This window comes from Triticum urartu, chromosome 2A, assembly GCF_056163025.1.
Source record: "Triticum urartu cultivar PI428250 chromosome 2A, HENAU_Tu73, whole genome shotgun sequence".
Classification (NCBI taxonomy): Eukaryota; Viridiplantae; Streptophyta; class Magnoliopsida; order Poales; family Poaceae; genus Triticum; species Triticum urartu.
In genome coordinates this window covers 155,915,378-155,933,696 of record NC_141874.1, presented here as the reverse complement: position 1 = coordinate 155,933,696, position 18,319 = coordinate 155,915,378, and positions in this window count along the sequence as shown.

The following is an 18,319-nucleotide window of genomic DNA, read 5'->3' as shown; positions in this document are numbered from 1 at the left end:
GCAGCGGGTACCCAGGCGGTGGACTTTTGTACCAAGGCCGCGATGGGACCTCCTCTTCTTCGGCGGGAGCAGCTCGGGCTCAGTGAGGGGAGCCTTGCCCTTCTCTGCGGGCGCCCGGTACACCAAACGGGCGCCCGGTACAGCGTATCACGGTGTATCTACCGCAACATAGCCCACCCCTAGGGTCAGCGCTAGCACGGCCGCCAACACATAACCTACAAACACCAGAACCTAGTTGCAACTCCTGGACAGAGTACTAGGGTGATTAAGAAGCCGAGAGGGTCAATTAAGGATCCCAATGAGTGGTAGTAGCTGTTCATGGATCACAAACACAGAACTCAGTTCCTGAGGACGGTTTCAGTGAGACAACCCACCATGTACTACTACATGGCCTCTCACCGCTACCTTTACCAAATCGTGTTCACACACTTAGCTCTCAACAGTAGGACATGTTTACACACCTCCGATTCATCCCCGATAAATCAGACCTGACTCAACTCTAAGCAGTAGCAGGCATGACAAACAAGCATGAATGAGTAGGCACATCAGGGCTCAAACAACTCCTACTCATGATAGTGAGTTTCATCTATTTATGGTGGCAATGACAGGACATGCAGAGGAAAGGGGTTCAACTACCCCAGCATGTAACAGTTGAATCGTTGTTGTTCTAATGCAGTAAAGGAGAGCAGGAGCGAGAGAGTGGGATTTTATTGGAATGAACAAGGGGGTTTTGCTTGCCTGGCACTTCTGAAGATAGCATTGAGTCTTCATCAATGTCAACCATCACAGCGTCGGAGCAGCGTCTATCGAGAGGGGACAATTACCGGCAAACAAGGAAGAACACAATCAATGTGATGCAACAATATGATGCATGATCATGACATGGCAATATGCTGTTGATTGAGCTAATGCAACTAGTTATGATTTAAATGAAGTTGGTTTGAATACAAGATTCAAATTCCAACTCCATATATGATTATTTAAATGCCCTTTATTTGTTTTGTCCTAAATAGAGGACAAAAATTGTTCAAACATGCATGAAAATGGTACATATGGATTCCTTGAATTTTTCTGATAATTTTTCATATATAATTTATTTCATTTGGAGTTACGGTTGATTTTCTATGATTTTTAGAAGTTTAGGCAATTTTCTGGAATTTCCTGAATAGAAATAAATCCAGAAATTACATTATTGCATCAGCATTACGTCATGCTGACCTCAGCAGGTCAACAGGGCTGCCCCGGGCCAAACCTGACCAGTGGGGTCCACTAGTCAGTGAACCAGTGCTGGTTAGGGTCGCTGACGTGTGGGCCCAGTCAACTGCCTCGTCAGCAAAGTCAACCTGCCATGTGGGCCCGGTGGGTTAGTCTAAGTTAAACAGGGAATAAATTCTGGGGTTAATTAGTGCGTGGGGCCCATCCGTCAGTGGCACAGTGATCAGCTAATGGTGTCATTAGTGCTAACTAAGTGTGCCACGTTGGCTCGCCGGAGTTTTACCGGCGACGACCAAAAATGCGGCGGAGATGCACCGGGGTGGCTTGGGTTTCGCCTACCGTGCACCGTTCGGTGCGCCCTTTGGCCCTACGGAGAGCTGGCGCGATTGCGCGTCGGATGGTGGTGGTCTCCGGGCCTGGGGTGGCCGGAGTCGACGGCGGCGAGCTCGGTTGCGGCCGCCGGAGTTCGGGCGCCAATGAAAACGACGACACCGTGCACGGGAGGATCAACGGGTAGCACCTACGCATTCTGCAGGCTCTCACAAAGCCAACAGGCATATGAACGGGGCCGATTGGCCACCGGAGCCTCGTCGGCGACGAGTTCGTGCGGCGGCATGCTTCGGGCGTCATGGAAAACGGCGCTACAGCGAGCGCTAGGCCGCGGGGTTAGGGGGAAACGACAGTGTAGCTCACAGTGATCATGATGATGGGTTCAGCTTGCTCAGGGATGTCCTGTGGCCGGCGAATTGACGAAGGCGATGGTCGGCTCCCGAGGATGAGGACGACGGTGATGGAGAGGCTGAGGGCCTCCCGGGGCTTGTTTTGTTCTTCTCGTCGACGTGCAGAGCCGCGGCGGAGCCTAGGGATACGGTGGGGAGGTCAGGCGAGCTCGGTGGGTGCGTTGGCAGCGAGCGGCGGCGATGGTGGTGTTCGGTCGCGGAAGGGAGAGAGAGCAGAGGAGGATAGGGTCGGAGGGAGAAGTGGACGTGGCGCCAGGGAGGTCCGTGGCATCTCCAGGGGGGTTGGGGAAGCGGCAAGCAGGAGGTGGCCGGGGCGCGTGTGCGTGCACGGCGGCCACACGCCCATCCTCCCGGCGAAGGAGGAAGACGACAGGGGAGGGGCCAGGTGGGCTGGGCCAGCCACTTGGGCCGCCAGGTAAGGTCCAGGTGGGCTTCTCTCTCTCTCTGCTTTCCTTTTTTTTATTTGTTTCTGTTTTCTATTTCTGTCTTTGTTTTCTGATTTAGCAAAAATACTAAACCACTTCAAAACTTCATGAAAATAGTTGTGCGAACTAAGTGGTCTTTAACCCAAACCACACAACAATTTCCAGAATTATTGAACATATATTTATTAAATAATAAATATAAGTCCAATTCAAATATTTATTGGATTAATTCAAGGGCCCAAAATAAATATTCCTGAGATTCTAAAAATATTGGTTTGAATTTTATCTCTTGCCAATATTTCCAAATATTAACAGGAACATTTTCTTGGGCTTGTTTCAAGAGATTTTTTTAATGTTGATTATTTCTGAGGTGATTTCTGAGGGTTGAGAATTCCCTCAATTCAATTTACTGGAATTTAAGATGATGCATGGATGCATATGCAATGACAAGCAAAGGCCAGAGCTAGGGCTGTGACAACTCACCCCCACTAAACAAAAATCTCGTCCCGAGATTCAGGACGTGAGGTAAGAAGACAGAGGGGACACAAAGCTAATAACACGATCTTCATGATCCAACTGCCCTTCTTAAAGATGTCAATCCCTTGCGTCTTATTGATCTTGGCATCTTTGCTTGTGAGATCTTCACCCAACACGAGGATAAAAGAGCAAGATAACTCTATAGGAATCGATCTTCTTAAAGACCGAGCAACTCATGATCAACTCGCAGAATGAGACGTTGAACATCTCTTGAGCTGAGACACAAAACACACCTTTAAAAGGATGGAAGAAACAATTGACGAGGGTTTGACAGTAGCGAGGAGAAACTGCCATGATCCCATTACGGAACACCTCGGGGAAGGTGACTCGTAGAATTATTCCCTTAAGTGGCAAAAAGAATTACTTTTGATTCAAAGATCATTGCAACTCTCTATACCACCCTAAGGCAATCACAAACAATCATTTGAACGAAATCGAAAGAATGGCATACTCACACCAGAATGGATGATGTGGACTACCTTGTTGAAGACAAAGCAATGGATGATTTTTGCTTATCATCGGAAATGGATGGGACCCATGACAAGTCCACTTTTGAAGATGATATTGGACAACAACTACCGAGAAGGGCAACCCATGGGGGATTGGCACAATGGTGGTGCAAGCTAGGAACAAAATACAAATGCTAGGAATGATTCTAGTAACTAGGGAGAAACCCAACAGTAGAGAGAGATTCCACTGTTTGAAAGGTTATGGCATAATCGAAGAAACTGAGAAAGGATCCCAATTAATGCCGACGATAAATCCTAGTGCTTGCGCATGCTCTCAAGAACTTGAGCATTTCCGTATTCATCAAGGTTCTGCCAATATCCGTGTCAAGGATCCTGGCAACACAACATGCTACCATGATGAATAATGGTGGAAGATGCAGATGCAAAGAAAGATAACACTTTCTCAGATTTCACCTTAGCGAGGCCAAGGGATCAGAATTTGGATGATCGACCGAGAGACATTTAGCACTCCGCCTCTAATGTTCTCCTTGATGTGCTAGCGTAATCCATTCATAGATATGGTTTGATATCTAGAACATCAAGTAAAAGGTCGAACTTCGGAAGCTCAAGAATCCATAAGGAATAACTAAGAAGGCAGATCCTGTGAGATCCTTATGGGGCAGTGACTAACTTCTTCAACCAGGATACTACAATAATAGGCCTTCCGGTTAGGTGTGTTGGCCACGACATCCACGTTACCGGTTACAGAGGGACCAACAATATAGTTCTTGGAGTATGTTCCAACCATCATATCTGCCCGAGATTCAGATCTGGTTGGTGTTAGGATATTCCAGACTCATCGAGTCTAGAAAGAAAATGAAAGTTTGCAACACAATTCGACGAGATGTCATTGCGAGATTCTCAGGAAATGGACTATGGTAGTAAGCCCCAAAACATGAGCCGGTTTTGCTACAAACCTGTGAACACGCTGTCCCAGACAAGCATGACTACATAGTAGTCTTATAATAAAACACTACCGAGTCCAGATGGGGAACCATCATCGAGGATATCGAGGTCCTTGCGTAAGTCTAGCTCTTAAGAAGAAACTTCTTCTCCTTGAACAAATCAATCAGTGGCTTGGTGTGCTAGGGATTCATATAGAATGAAGGTTGCAAGTCTCCAGACCACAGAATACTTTGCACATATGCATGACTGACTTGGGATGATTCCAGAGAAGGCGAGACAAACTTTCCCAAATTCATGGCGGCAACTTGCTTCAAATGCACGTGAACTAGAGGAAGTCACTTCTAATACCAAACATATGCTTCATGAGCTAGCATGAAGAAATGCTTTTAAAAATTTCCAGAACTAGCTTAATGTTCAACATGAATCATGGATAAGATGAAAATATTGTCGATGGGCTCAACAAAAGGTCATCTAGATTTCCATGAAGATGGAATTCCATAATTAGGTGAACAAGGTGATAGCATTGGTCAGACCCAAAAGATATAACGATGTATGCTCGAGGAAACAACCACGAGTAAGACAACATTATGAACATCGTTGGTTCTCATTTGATTTGACGATAGCCCACATTCAAATCAAGGTTTGGACAAGACGATAGATTCAACAACCGATCCCGAGGAACAATCGATGAAAATATCATCTTTCTTCAACACACACACACACAAGGATATCCCTTTGGAATGAAGTAAGCCGGGCAAGCTTTCATCTTCCAACTCTCCAAGTTGTTGTTCAGCTTAACCAACTAGCTCAGGGTATCCAACACAGATTCTTGGAGAAGGGGTAGTTTACAAGAAACCAACTTGATCTCGAGCTCAACATAACAGTCAGGGGGCAACATGGTGATACTTCCGAGGAAATAATCAGAAAACCACGAACCACCGATATGTTTCTAAGCTCGGGAACAATCTTGCTTTTCAAGGCAAGACGATCTGATCAAATGAGCAAGGGGTTGAATAATCCTCACTCATTGATCGAAGAGTGCACCAGAAATAAAGACTAGGTAGCACGATCAATTTTAGGATGATGAATTAATAACCAACACGCTAAGGATGAGAATATTGTCCATTAACTACCAAACAACATGGTTGCTAGGAGTATTGATTTCACACATCCTGGTTCACTTGTCGACATTCCGGTTGTGACAACACGGGACCGAGGGATGAAAAATGATAGCGAGAAGTATCACTGCGTCAAGAATTCATAAGAGGTGGTGCAATTCTCATGACACTCTTGACGTAAAGATGGTAACGCTCCAAGGTAGAAGAGAACAAAAGCTGGAATTGCAATTGATCTGTGGAGTACAATTGCTTTGACCCAATCCTAGATATGGATGAGGTTCTGGAGTTTGTTTCTCCTAGTCATTCTGGAATAGAATGGCTTGACGGACCACAAGAATAATAGGCATCGATAACATGAACGCACAGCTATTTTTGACTATCAACTGATAGAAGATGGTCAGAATACAACTGAAGAGGAACAACTCGAGGAACATATAATTTTCTGAGTTGTGGATGCATAGATTAGTATGTCGAGCAAAGCTCAACATTTCTTCCGGACAACCCATGCAAATAGGTAGGACTGTCAGATTCACAATGTAGAATGGAGAACTCATTAAGAGCACTCTGGTTGTGATCTTTTGATACAACAAACTTCTGCCATAAGTGGTTCATACTATTTGGAAGAAGAAAATACCACGGACCTCGAGGACTATCGCAAAGGTTACTAATATCCTAAAGGAACTAGCAACACTATCAACATGAGGTAAGTAGGGTGAATCTCGGGTTCAAGAACCCATGAATAGAATACCTACCACTACATGGCATCACGGGATGCTTTCGAGAATGGTGGCCAGAATCATCACACCGGGAACACAAAAGATGGCTAGATTACTAGGTGACTCCCTAAAACACCTAGGGTCATAATAATAGCTCCAACATATATGTCGAGGCAATAGAGTACCTCAACTGACCGGTTAGTGTGCTTAATCTGGCCCAAATGGACATCAGGAACAGGAGGAAGGGGTTTGCAAATGCATCAGACTACTTAGAGACCTGGGATGACTTGGACAGCATAACGGCTGTAAATGCTCAAAAAGATTTGAGACATCCTGCAAAATAGTGGCGTAACCACTTAACATCATCATATCAAGGGTCTGATTTGACTAACAACATACTAAAAGTAGTAGAAACTGAACTGAGACTCGAATCCAACAATCCTATAAGTCTACGGATTAATAACACGTCATCCTGATAGATAGATGAGAAGGCCTAGTTCTTAATCCCCGTAGAAGAGAAGAGGATGACTCAGATCAGAAGGGCATAAGATATAAGGAGTAAAAAGAGCCTTATGTTCCCTTCCACAATCAATTCCCTTATATAACTAAAGCATTTCTAGACTCAACTTCGACCAGTTGGCTTGGTAAACCTATAGGCAGTCAGGCTCTGATACCAACGCTATCAGGACCCCGATTCCAAGTCACATCGATCTAGCCGGTAACACCTCATATCACTTTGCGGCCTCACGCACGGTATTTCCACGGGTGTCGCCTTACCATGGCCCGGGACCGTTTGCGCCTTTTGGCTCACGTATATGATAGTGTCGCTAGCATCCATATGACGGACAACCCAGACCGATATGGCTAGTCGTGAACCCAAAGCGGCACTAACCTATGGGGACAGGCATACATGAATCACATCAAGCATGTCGGTCAGCAGCGTGTGAATCCGGGCTGTAGCACTGGGCTAACAGGACTCCGGGAACCCGGGCTGTAGCAGACTAGGCAGGACTCCGGATGTCACCGCGTGACATTTCCCCAAAGGGACAGACACAGGAACGAAGTGAAACACATGCCGGCCAGTCAAGTGTCCTGAGCAGTAGTGCTGGGCTAGCAGGACTCCGGTGAACCGGGCTGTAGCGGACTACTATGGCTCATGGAAGCACTAGACTACATTTCCTCATAAGAGAGGCTGCCAAGGATAAACAACTAGATAGTCGGATCCCACACATACCAAGCATTTCAATCATACACACAATATGCTCGATATGTGTAAATACAACATGGCATCACAACATAACTCTACAACTCAAGTATTTATTCATTAGGCTCCGAGGAGCCAAGATATTACAAACATGGGTCTCATGACCCAACAATCATAGCATACAAGTCAAAGCACAAGCGGAAGCTTAACATGTCTGAGTACAGACATGTACAAATGAAAAAGGCTAAGAAGCATGACTATCTACCAGATCCTGCTGAGGGCACAAGATCGTAGCTGAGGTATCAAGCTAAACGTCGAAGTCCACGCGGAACTACTAACGAGACTGAAGCCTGTCTGAAAAAAAACATAAATTAAGCAAACGTGAGTACAATTGTACTCGGCAAGACTTACATCAGAACTAACTACATATGCATCGGTACCAACAAAGGGGGTGGTGGAGTTTAACTGCAGCAAGCCAGCTTTGACTCCGTGGCTAACCTGAACTACGACTGCAAGCAACTCTTTTGGGGTGGCGCACACGAGTCCACAAATTCACCATATCAATACACCACTATGAATCCGCTCCCGTCTCCCTGCGAGAACGCCATCCATAGCACTCACGCTTATCTTGCGAGTTTTAGAGTGAGCACTTTCACTTGTCTATGAACTATGCAAGGGGTCCAAGTTTCCATATTCGAGGAATCCGGCTATTCGATTAGATAATGATAACCCTGGAGGGGTGTACTTCTTCACACATGCTCCCACCACTTACCGTCGTTTACACGATATGTACTCGGCAACCTTCAAGCGGAAGCCCAACGAGGGTGTCGGCCACGGCCTACCTAAACACCTAAGTCTCTAGTCTAGGTTTATTGCCTATTCAGGTTCCATCCGCAGGGAGTCCGGCCGAGGTTTCCACATACGGCCCCGAACGATGTGAACAGGGTTCCCGAGACACCAAACGGGCGCCCAGTACACCGTGCCACGGAGTATCTACCGCAACATAGCCCACCCCTAGGGTCAGCGCTACGCACGGCCGCCAACACGTAAACTACAAACACCAGAAACTAGTTGCAACTCCTGGAGAGAGTACTAGGGTGAGTAAGAAGCCGAGAGGGTCAATTAAGGATCCCAATGAGTGGTAGTAGCTGTTCATGGATCACAAACACAGAACTCAATTCCTGAGGACGGTTTCAATGAGACAACCCACCATGTACTCCTACATGGCCTCTCACCGCTACCTTTACCAAATCGTGTTCACACACTTAGCTCTCAACAGTAGGACATGTTTACACACCTCCGATTCATCCCCGATAAATCAGACCTGACTCAACTCTAAGCAGTAGCAGGCATGACAAACAAGCATGAATGAGTAGGCACATCAGGGCTCAAACAACTCCTACTCATGCTAGTGGGTTTCATCTATTTATGGTGGCAATGACAGGTCATGCAGAGGAAAGGGGTTCAACTACCGCAGCATGTAATAGTTGAATCGTTGTTGTCCTAATGCAGTAAAAGATCGCAGGAGCGAGAGAGTGGGATTGTATCGGAATGAACAAGGGGGTTTTGCTTGCCTGGCACTTTTGAAGATAGCATTGAGTCTTCATCAGTGTCAACGATCACAGCGTCAGAGCAGCGTCTACCGAGAGGGGACAATTACCGACAAACAAGGAAGAACACAATCAATGCGATGCAACAATATGATGCATGATCATGACATGGCAATATGCTGTTGATTGAGCTAATTCCACTAGTTATGATTTAAATGAAGTTGGTTTGAATACAAGATTCAAATTCCAACTCCATATATGATTATTTAAATGCCCTTTATTTGTTTTTTCCAAAACAGAGGACAAACATTGTTCAAACATGCATGAAAATGGTACAGATGGATTCCTTGAATTTTTCTAATAATTTTTCATATATAATTTATTTCATTTGGAGTTACGGTTGATTTTCTATGATTTTTAGAAATTAGGCAATTTTCTGGAATTTCCTGAATAGAAATAAATCCAGAAATTACATTATTGCATCACATTACGTCATGCTGACCTCAGCAGGTCAACAGGGCCGCCTCGGGTCAAACCTGACTAGTGGGGTCCACTAGTCAGTGAACCAGTGCTGGTTAGGGTCGCTGACGTGTGGGCCCAGTCAACTGCCTCGTCAGCAAAGTCAACCTGACATGTGGGCCCGGTGGGTTAGTCTAAGTTAAACAGGGAATAAATTCCGGGGTTAATTAGCGCGTGGGGCCCATCCGTCAGTGGCACAGTGATCAGCTAATGGCGTCATTAGTGCTAACTAAATGGGCCACGTTGGCTCGCCGGAGTTTCACCGGCGATGACCAAAAACGCGGCAGAGACGCACCGGGGTGGCTCGGGTTTCGCCTACCGTGCACCGTTCGGTGTGCCCTTTGGCCCTACGGAGAGCTGGCGCGATGGCACGTCGGATGGTGGTGGTATCCGGGCCTGGGGTGGCCGGAGTCGACGGCGGCGAGCTCGGTTGTGGCCGCCGGAGTTCGGGCACCGATGAAAACGACGACACCGTGCACGGGAGGATCAACGGGTAGCACCTACGCGTTCTGCAGGCTCTCACAAAGCCAATGCGCATATGAACGGGGCCGATTGGCCACCGGAGCCTCGTCGGCGACGAGTTCGTGCGGCGGCGTGCTTCGGGCGTCATGGAAAACGGCGCTACAGCGAGCGCTAGGCCGCGGGGTTAGGGGGAAACGACGGGGCAGCTCACAGTGATCACGATGATGGATTCGGCTTGCTCGGGGATGTCCTGTGGCCGTCGAATCAACGACGGCGGTGGTCGGCTCCCGAGGATGAGGACGACGGCGATGGCGAGGCTGAGGGGCTCCCGGGGCTTGTTTTGTTCTTCTGGTCGACGTGCAGAGCCGCGGTGGAGCATAGGGATATGGTGGGGAGGTCAGGCGAGCTCGGTGGGCGCGCTGGCAGCGAGCGGCGGCGATGGTGGTGTTCGGTCGCGGAAGGGAGAGAGAGCAAAGGAGGATAGGGTCGGAGGGAGAAGTGGATGTGGCGCCAGGGAGGTGCGTGGCATCTCCAGGGGGGTCGGGGAAGCGGCAAGCAGGAGGTGGCCGGGGCGCGTGTGCGCACACGGCGGCCACACGCCCATCCTCCTGGCGAAGGAGGAAGACGACTGGGGAGGGGCCAGGTGGGCTGGGCCGGCCACTTGGGCCGCCAGGTAAGGTCCAGGTGGGCTTCTCTCTCTCTCTGCTTTCCTTTTTTCCTTTTTTTCTGTTTTCTATTTCTGTCTTTGTTTTCTGATTTAGCAAAAATACTAAACCACTTCAAAACTTCATGAAAATAGTTTTGCAAACTAAGTGGTCTTTAACCCAAACCACACAACAATTTCCAGAATTATTGAACATATATTTATTAAATAATAAATATAAGTCCAATTCAAATATTTATTGGATTAATTCAAGGGCCCAAAATAAATATTCCTGAGATTCTAAAAATATTGGTTTGAATTTTATCTCTTGCCAATATTTCCAAATATTAACAGGAACATTTTCTTGGGCTTGTTTCAAGAGATTTTTTTAATGTTGATTATTTCTGAGGTGATTTCTGAGGGTTGAGAATTCCCTCAATTCAATTTACTGGAATTTAAGATGATGCATGGATGCATATGCAATGACAAGCAAAGGCCAGAGCTAGGGTTGTGACAAGTACTGTCAAAGACAAGATTCATAATTGTTTACACACAATGCCTACTTTATCATATCATTTCTACAATTTATATTGAGCAATATAAGCCATAGAAACTAGAAAACAAGCAAACTATGCATTGAAAACAGAATCTATCAAAAACAGAACAGTCCGTAGTAATCTGTACTCAAACCATACTTCTCCTACTCCAAAAATTCTAAATAATTAGGACAGCCTGAGACATTTTTCTACTAATCTTCTGCAAAAGGAATCAGCATTTTATCATGCTTTTGTTAAAAATGAATATTATTTTCCTGAGCGCAAAAGTTTCTGTTTTTCAGCAAGATCAAAGTAACTATCAACCAACAAGATCTTAGAGGCTTTACTTGGCACTTTATTGAAACAAAAGCAATAAAGCATGATTACTACAGTAACATAATCATGTGAACACACAAAAACAGTAGGTAAAAGTGTTGGGTTGTCTCCCAACAAGCGATTTTCTTTAATGCCTTTTAAGCTAGGCATGATGATTTCGATGATGCTCGCATAAAAGATAAGAATTGAAACATGAAGAGAGCATCATGAAGCATATGACTAGCACATTTAAGTCTAACCTACTTCCTATGCATAGGGATTTTGTGAGCAAACAATTTATGGGATCAAGAATCAACTAGCATACGAAGGCAAAACAAGCATAGCTTTAAAACTTTCAACATAAAGAGAGGAAACTTGATATTATTGAAATACCTACAAGCATATGTTCCTCTTTCATAATAATTAATAGTAGCATCATGAATGAATTCAACAATATAGCTATCACATAAAGCGTTCTTTTCATGATGCATAAGCATAGAAATTTTATTACTCTCCACATAAGCAAATTTATTCTCATTAATAGTAGTGGGAGCAAACTCAAAAAATAACTATCATGGGATTCAAAATTAAAATCATGATGACAAGTTTCATGGTTATCATTATTCAATATAGCATACATGTCACCACCATAATCATCATAGGTAGTAACTTTGTTATCATTGTAAATTGAGGCTTCATCCAAGATGGTGGATTCATCACTAAATAAAGTCATGACCTCTCCAAATCCACTTTCATCATTATAATCATCATAAATAGGAGGCATGCTTTCATCATAATAATTTGCACATCAAAACTTGGGGAAAAAATATCATCTTCATCAAACATAACATCCCCTAGCTTGTAGCTTTGCATATCATTACCATCATGGATATTCAAGGAATTCATACTAACAACATTGCAATCATGCTCATTATTCAAATATTTTGTGCCAAACATTTTATTGACTTCTTCTTCTAACAATTTATCACAATTTTCCGATACATCATTTTCAAGAAATATATTATAAAGATGATCAATAATATGATGCAACCTCAATTCCATTTTTTGTAGTTTTCTTTTTTTAACAAAACTAGTGATAAAACAAGAAACTAAAAGATTCAATTGCAAGACCTAAGGATATACCTTCAAGCACTCACCTCCCCGGCAACGCCGCCAGAAAAGAGCTTGATGTCTACTACGCAACTTTATTCTTGTAGACATGTGTTGGGCCTCCAAACGCAGAGTTTTCTAGGACAGTAGCAATTTTCCCTCAAGTGGATGACCTAAGGTTTATCAATCCGTGAGAGGTGTAGTATGAAGATGGTCTCTCTCAAACGACCCTGCAACATGTACAAGCAATCTCTTGTGTCCCCAACACACCCAATACAATGGCAAATTGTATAGGTGCACTAGTTCGGCGAAGAGATGGTAATAAAAGTGTAATATGGATAGTAGAAATATATTTTTATAATCTGAATAAATAAAAACAGCAAGGTAGAAAATAGTAAACGGGCAAAAAAAACAATATTGCAATGCTTAAAAACAAGGCCCAGGGCCCTTACTTTCGCTAGTGCAATCTCTCAACAATGCTAACATAGTTGGATCATATGATTATCCCTCAAAGTGTAACGAATAATCACTCCCGAGTTCCTATTAGCGGAGAACAAAATATAGGAATTGTTTGTAGGGTACTAAACCACCTCAAAGCTATTCTTTCCGTTTGATTTATTCAAGAGTTTGTACTAAAATAATGCAAAGCTATTTTTTCCGTTCGATCTATCCTAGAGTTCGTACTAGAATAACACCAAAGCATATTCATATTCATAATACTCAATCCACACAAAGAACTATAAAGAGACCCCGAAGTTTTCGTCGGAATAAAACGTGCATCAACAACTATGTATAGATTACCCCAATATCGCCGCAGGAATCCGCGAGTTTAATGCCATAACATATATCAAGTGAATCAGTAAGATACCCCAATTGTCACCTCAAGTATTCATACTACAAGATATATATCATGTGTTCTCATCTCTGAGTATTTGATCCGACAAGACAGGTAAATATTCAATTCATCACAGAAAGAGTATAGAGGGGAGAAACATCATATGATCCGACTATATTAACAAATCCCATGATAGAAATCATGAGAGAGAGAGAGAGATTAAACACATAGCTACTGGTACAAACCCTCAGCCCCGAGGCTGGACTACTCCCTCCTCATTGTGGTGGCCGCCGGGATGATGAAGATGGCCACCAGAGATGATTCCCGCCTCCAGCAGGGTGCCGGAACGGGTCTAGATTGGTTTTCGGTGGATACAGAGCCCTGCAGCGGCAGAACTTCTGATCTAGGTCAACGCCGAAGGGTTTCAGAATATTAGGGAATTTATAGTCCAAAGAAGGGGTGCAGGAGGCCACCAAGGTGGGCACAACCCATCTGGGCGCGCCAGGGGGGCCTGGCGCGCCCTGGTGGGTTGTGGCCCCCTCGGGGCACCCCCCAGGTGCAGCTCTGGCCCATTGGGTTCCTTCTGGTCCATAAAAAATCCACAAAAAGTTTCGCGGTGTTTGGACTCCATTTAATATTGATTTTCTGTGATGTAAAAAACAAGGAAAAACAGCAACTGGCACTGGGCATTGGGTCAATAGGTTAGTCCCAAAAATGATATAAAGTTGCTATAAAACGATTGTAAAACACCCAAGAATGATAAAATAACAGCATGGATACTTCATAAATTATAGATACGTTGGAGACATACCAGCGAGGAATCAAGACAAACCCCGTGGGGGTATGTAAAGAACTTGTAATGCTTTGTCTTCGAAGTTTATCATTCCTAGTATAAGGTTGTGGTTGTGTATCTAGCTTTGGCATCGTTCCTCCTTTTCATTGTCATGGTAGCTTTGCGTTCAACGCCGACAAGTCCCAGCCCCCAAGCAGGCTTCAGCCGTCGCTGGTATGCCAGGTCGCGATGTCGTGGTCAAGCCCCGGAGGTGAGTGGCCCGAGGTCTGGTGAGAGCTCCTGAGGCACGATGCTCAAGAGACCCCCTTTGGCGTGCATGCAACTTCCTGGAGGCCGAAAAGGAAAGTGGCATTGTCGGAGCGAGATTGCGAGAGTTGAAATTCCGGACGGTGGGTCCATGCTGATATGTATAGGTCACTTATCTTTACGGGCCTGCGGTGATTCCTTTGCGTAGCACCTGGTTGGGCCTTAGTGGTGATGCTTTCAGGTAGGGTTCATGTCGGCCTCCCCCTCCCTTGCTCATTTGAGTGCTCTACGTCCTCAGGTCCCGACCCTCGAGCGAGGCTCAGCCGCCACTGGTATGCCAGGTCGCGATGTCGTGATCAAGGCCAGGGGGTGAGGGCTGGAGAGTCAGTAGGAGCTCCTGAGGCGCGGTGCCTAGGAGCCCCCCCTTTAATGTGCAAGCGAATTGCGTGAAAAAAGGGACGGCCGGCGGGGCCGCCTATAGCCAAGCTCCGGGGATTCCTGTGGGTTAATCCAAGAAGAGAGTGCTACTCACGCCTGCTGTCCTGCGCTGATCTTTCCGCAAGAAGATGAAGGCACTAAGGATCTGGTGAGGTGACGTGCACTAGGCTGGCCGTGAGCCAGAGCTTGATATCTCAGGTTTGTCAGCATTGCAGGGACGGACCCGAGCACAAGCGTCGTGCCAGCATGTATAGCTCCCATTGCGGAATGAGCAAGAGGCCGGTCAGCAACGCGGGAGGCCGCGAAGGGTGTTAAATGACAGGCAAGCAGGTGATAACATAAATAATCTCCTGAAAAGTGGTAAACCAACTCTAATAGATGCGAAGAACGATACATGCCATAGGGACAGACCCCACGCGACCTGGGGATGATGCTGCCCCAGGGGCCCTCCCAGTTGGACGACAAGAACATGCAAGAACGATACATGTCGCAGGGACAGACCCACACGACCTGGGGATAAAGCAGCCCGAGGGGAGCCCCCAACTGAATAATCCGGAAAATGTCACCTGGCACCATTGCTAAAGAGGCATTGAAGTAGATGAAGACGCGTGCTGAAGAAGTCGCTCCTCACGAGCCACCTAGGTCCTGAACCTCGGGGGGCTCTGGAGGCTCAGGGGGCTCGTGAAGAACCGTCGCCATCTCCGCCAGGACCGCCTGGTGCCTGGCCTCCTGAGTCGCCACGATGCTCCACATGTAGCACTAAGATGCAACAACCACGTTCGGCAAGCCCAAGGGCATCCGAACGTAGCTGTGAGGGGGGCCCTCGCACCGGCCGACACGGGATGGCCAATAGAGCCGCTGAGAGGTGACCCTGTTGAGTCCTAGGATATTGACGCAGACGCGCAGCTCGCTGTCCTTGCCAGGGCAGGGAGCCAGGCCTGGTGGCGGGCATCGGTCACCACACTGGCTTCTGCCTCCTGAAGCTCCTCGGTTGCCTTGGTGATGAACTCCTAAGCACTCGGCGTCCCATGCCTTGTGCCCTCCTGGCGGAAACGTGCACTGAAGCACGCCTCCACGTGCTGCCCGAGCGCCTCCCTCGTGACATTGGCTAAGTCAGAGGCCCTCCAGAAGAGAGCCCCCAAGCCCAGCCCGAGGGCGGCGCCGGGCGCGCCTTCCTATGCGAGGGAGCGAGGTGCCCTATCCGTGGGCACAGGTCCAGAGGTAGCGCCACTAGACTCCCTGCTCCCTTGAGGTTCCTGGTGGAGCAGCTGCTTCTTCTTCTTGGGGATTTCAGCCTCGGGAGGGCAGATGGCACCTTCATCGTTGGGGTTCTCGACAGCCGCAGCCTGGTAGGCGTGCTTGAGGGAGCACACAACGTCCTTCTCCTCGCAAGCGACCGAGATGACGTCGCGGCTCCCTGGCATCTTGAGGACATTGTTGCCATGATGAGTCACTGCCATGAACTTGACCAGGGTCGGGTACCCAAGGATGGCGTTGTATGGAAGACGGATGTGGGCGGCATCAAAGTCGATGAGCTCTGCGCGGTAGTTGTCACGCTGGCCAAAGGTGACAGGGAGGCGGATCTGCCCTATCGGGATGGTGGAGCCGTCGGTCACTCCTGAGAAGAGTTTGATGGGCTTCAGCTGGTGATAGGGCACCTAGAGTCGGTCGAATGTTATGATAGGCAAAACATTGAGCCCTGCGATGCCATCAATGAGGGTTTTGGTGATGAGGACGTTGCTGATGATAGGTGAGCAGAGCATCGGGAGGGCACCGGCAGCTGCCGCGCACTTGAGCTGGTCGGACGAGCTGAAGGTTATGGTGCACTGGGACCATCTGAGCGGGTGCGTAGCCTCAAGCTCGGGAAGGGCCGCATTCACCTCACGGGCAAACTTCTTGAAGATGCGATGAGAGGCGGGGGCCTGGGCGCCGCCCAGGATGCGGGCTATGGCACGAGGTTCCTGGAAGCCCCCAGCCCCTCATCCTGGTGGTGGTTGTCGTTCCTTCTTGGCGCTAGTGGCAGCGGTGGGAGGCTAGTGTTGCCCTGAGGACGATCCTCACGATGCCGGTCTCTCCAGGTGCCCTCACGAGGCTGGCCCTACCAATGTTCCTCACGAGGCTAATCGCGCCACTCCTGGTGGGGGCCGTGGTCGTCCCAGCGTCCTCCGCTTCAGCCTCTTCCGCGGCTGTAGCCTCGTTCGCTGCACTCGCGGTGACGACCGAGGCGCCCATAGCGGATGGCCCTGAGCTCCTGATTGTCCTTGGTGTTGTGGTTGTGCATGTTGTGGAAGACGCGGAATGGGCGGCTGCTCTTGGATGCCTCCGGGTGATCACAGCCGCGCTTCATCTCAGGTTCAGCCGCGAGCACGGCCGCCCCCTTGTGCTTCACGTCCTTGGCCTTGGCCTTCTTGTCCTCTGGGTCGGTCTCTGGGAGCTCAAGGAGGGAGAGGCGTCCTTCCTCAGCTCTCACGCACTTGGTTGCCATGTTGAACATCTCCTGGGCCGTGCACAGGTCCTCATGTATGGCGAGATCTTCCTTCATCTTGACATCATGGACACCATCAGTGAATACGAAGATGCTGGCCTCGTCAAACACCTTGGGGATCTTTAGAAGAACGTTGTTGAAGCGCTGGATGTACTTCTGCAGGGTCTCCCCTGGCTGCTGCTTGATGCGCCACAAGTCACCCAAGGCAGGCGGACGGTCGCGAGTGCCCTGGAAGTTGGCGACGAAACACTCGCACATCTCGGCCCAGGAGGAGATCGATCCCACGGGGAGGTTCAGGAGCCAAGAACGTGCCCCATCCTTGAGGGCCATGGGAAACCAGTTTGCCCTAACCTTCTCGTCGTCGTTGGCTGCCTTGATGCTCAGCTCGTAGAGCTGCAAGAACTCAGCAGGGTCGGGGGTGCCGTCCTAGCATGGAGGCAGGTCAGGCTTGAACGTCCCTGGCCAGATGCTGCTACGTAGCTCTGGAGTGAAGGCGCGGCAGCCCGCTTTGGTCACGGGCGCTCATCGTGGGTGCGGAGTTTGATCTTGGTGCTCATGCTCCACCACGGCTGGTGGCGCGCGGTCCTGACATGGTGGTGCTAGGAGCGCGCGCGCCTATGCTTGCAGCCACTAGACCACATAGCAGCTTTCTTCTTCCCGCGCAGGCGCCCTGCATGGTGGGTCATGCCTCGGGGCGTCGCACCTTGGCTCGATGATGGCATCTTTACGAGGAGGTGGAGGAGGCGCTCCGTGGGCTACGTCACTCGCAGCAGGCGGCTGGCGAGGCAGCGGGAGAGACGGTGCAGGATAGCCCCCGACGACGCTGACAAGCTCGGCGATACGGTCCAGCCAATGTTATTCTAGTACGCACTCTATGATAGATTGAACGGAAAGAATAGCTTCGTGTTATTTTACTACTGACTCTTGAATAGATCGATCAGAAAGAATAACTTTGAGGTGGTTTCGTACCCTACAATAATCTCTTCGTTTGTTCTCCGCTATTAGTGACTTTGGAGT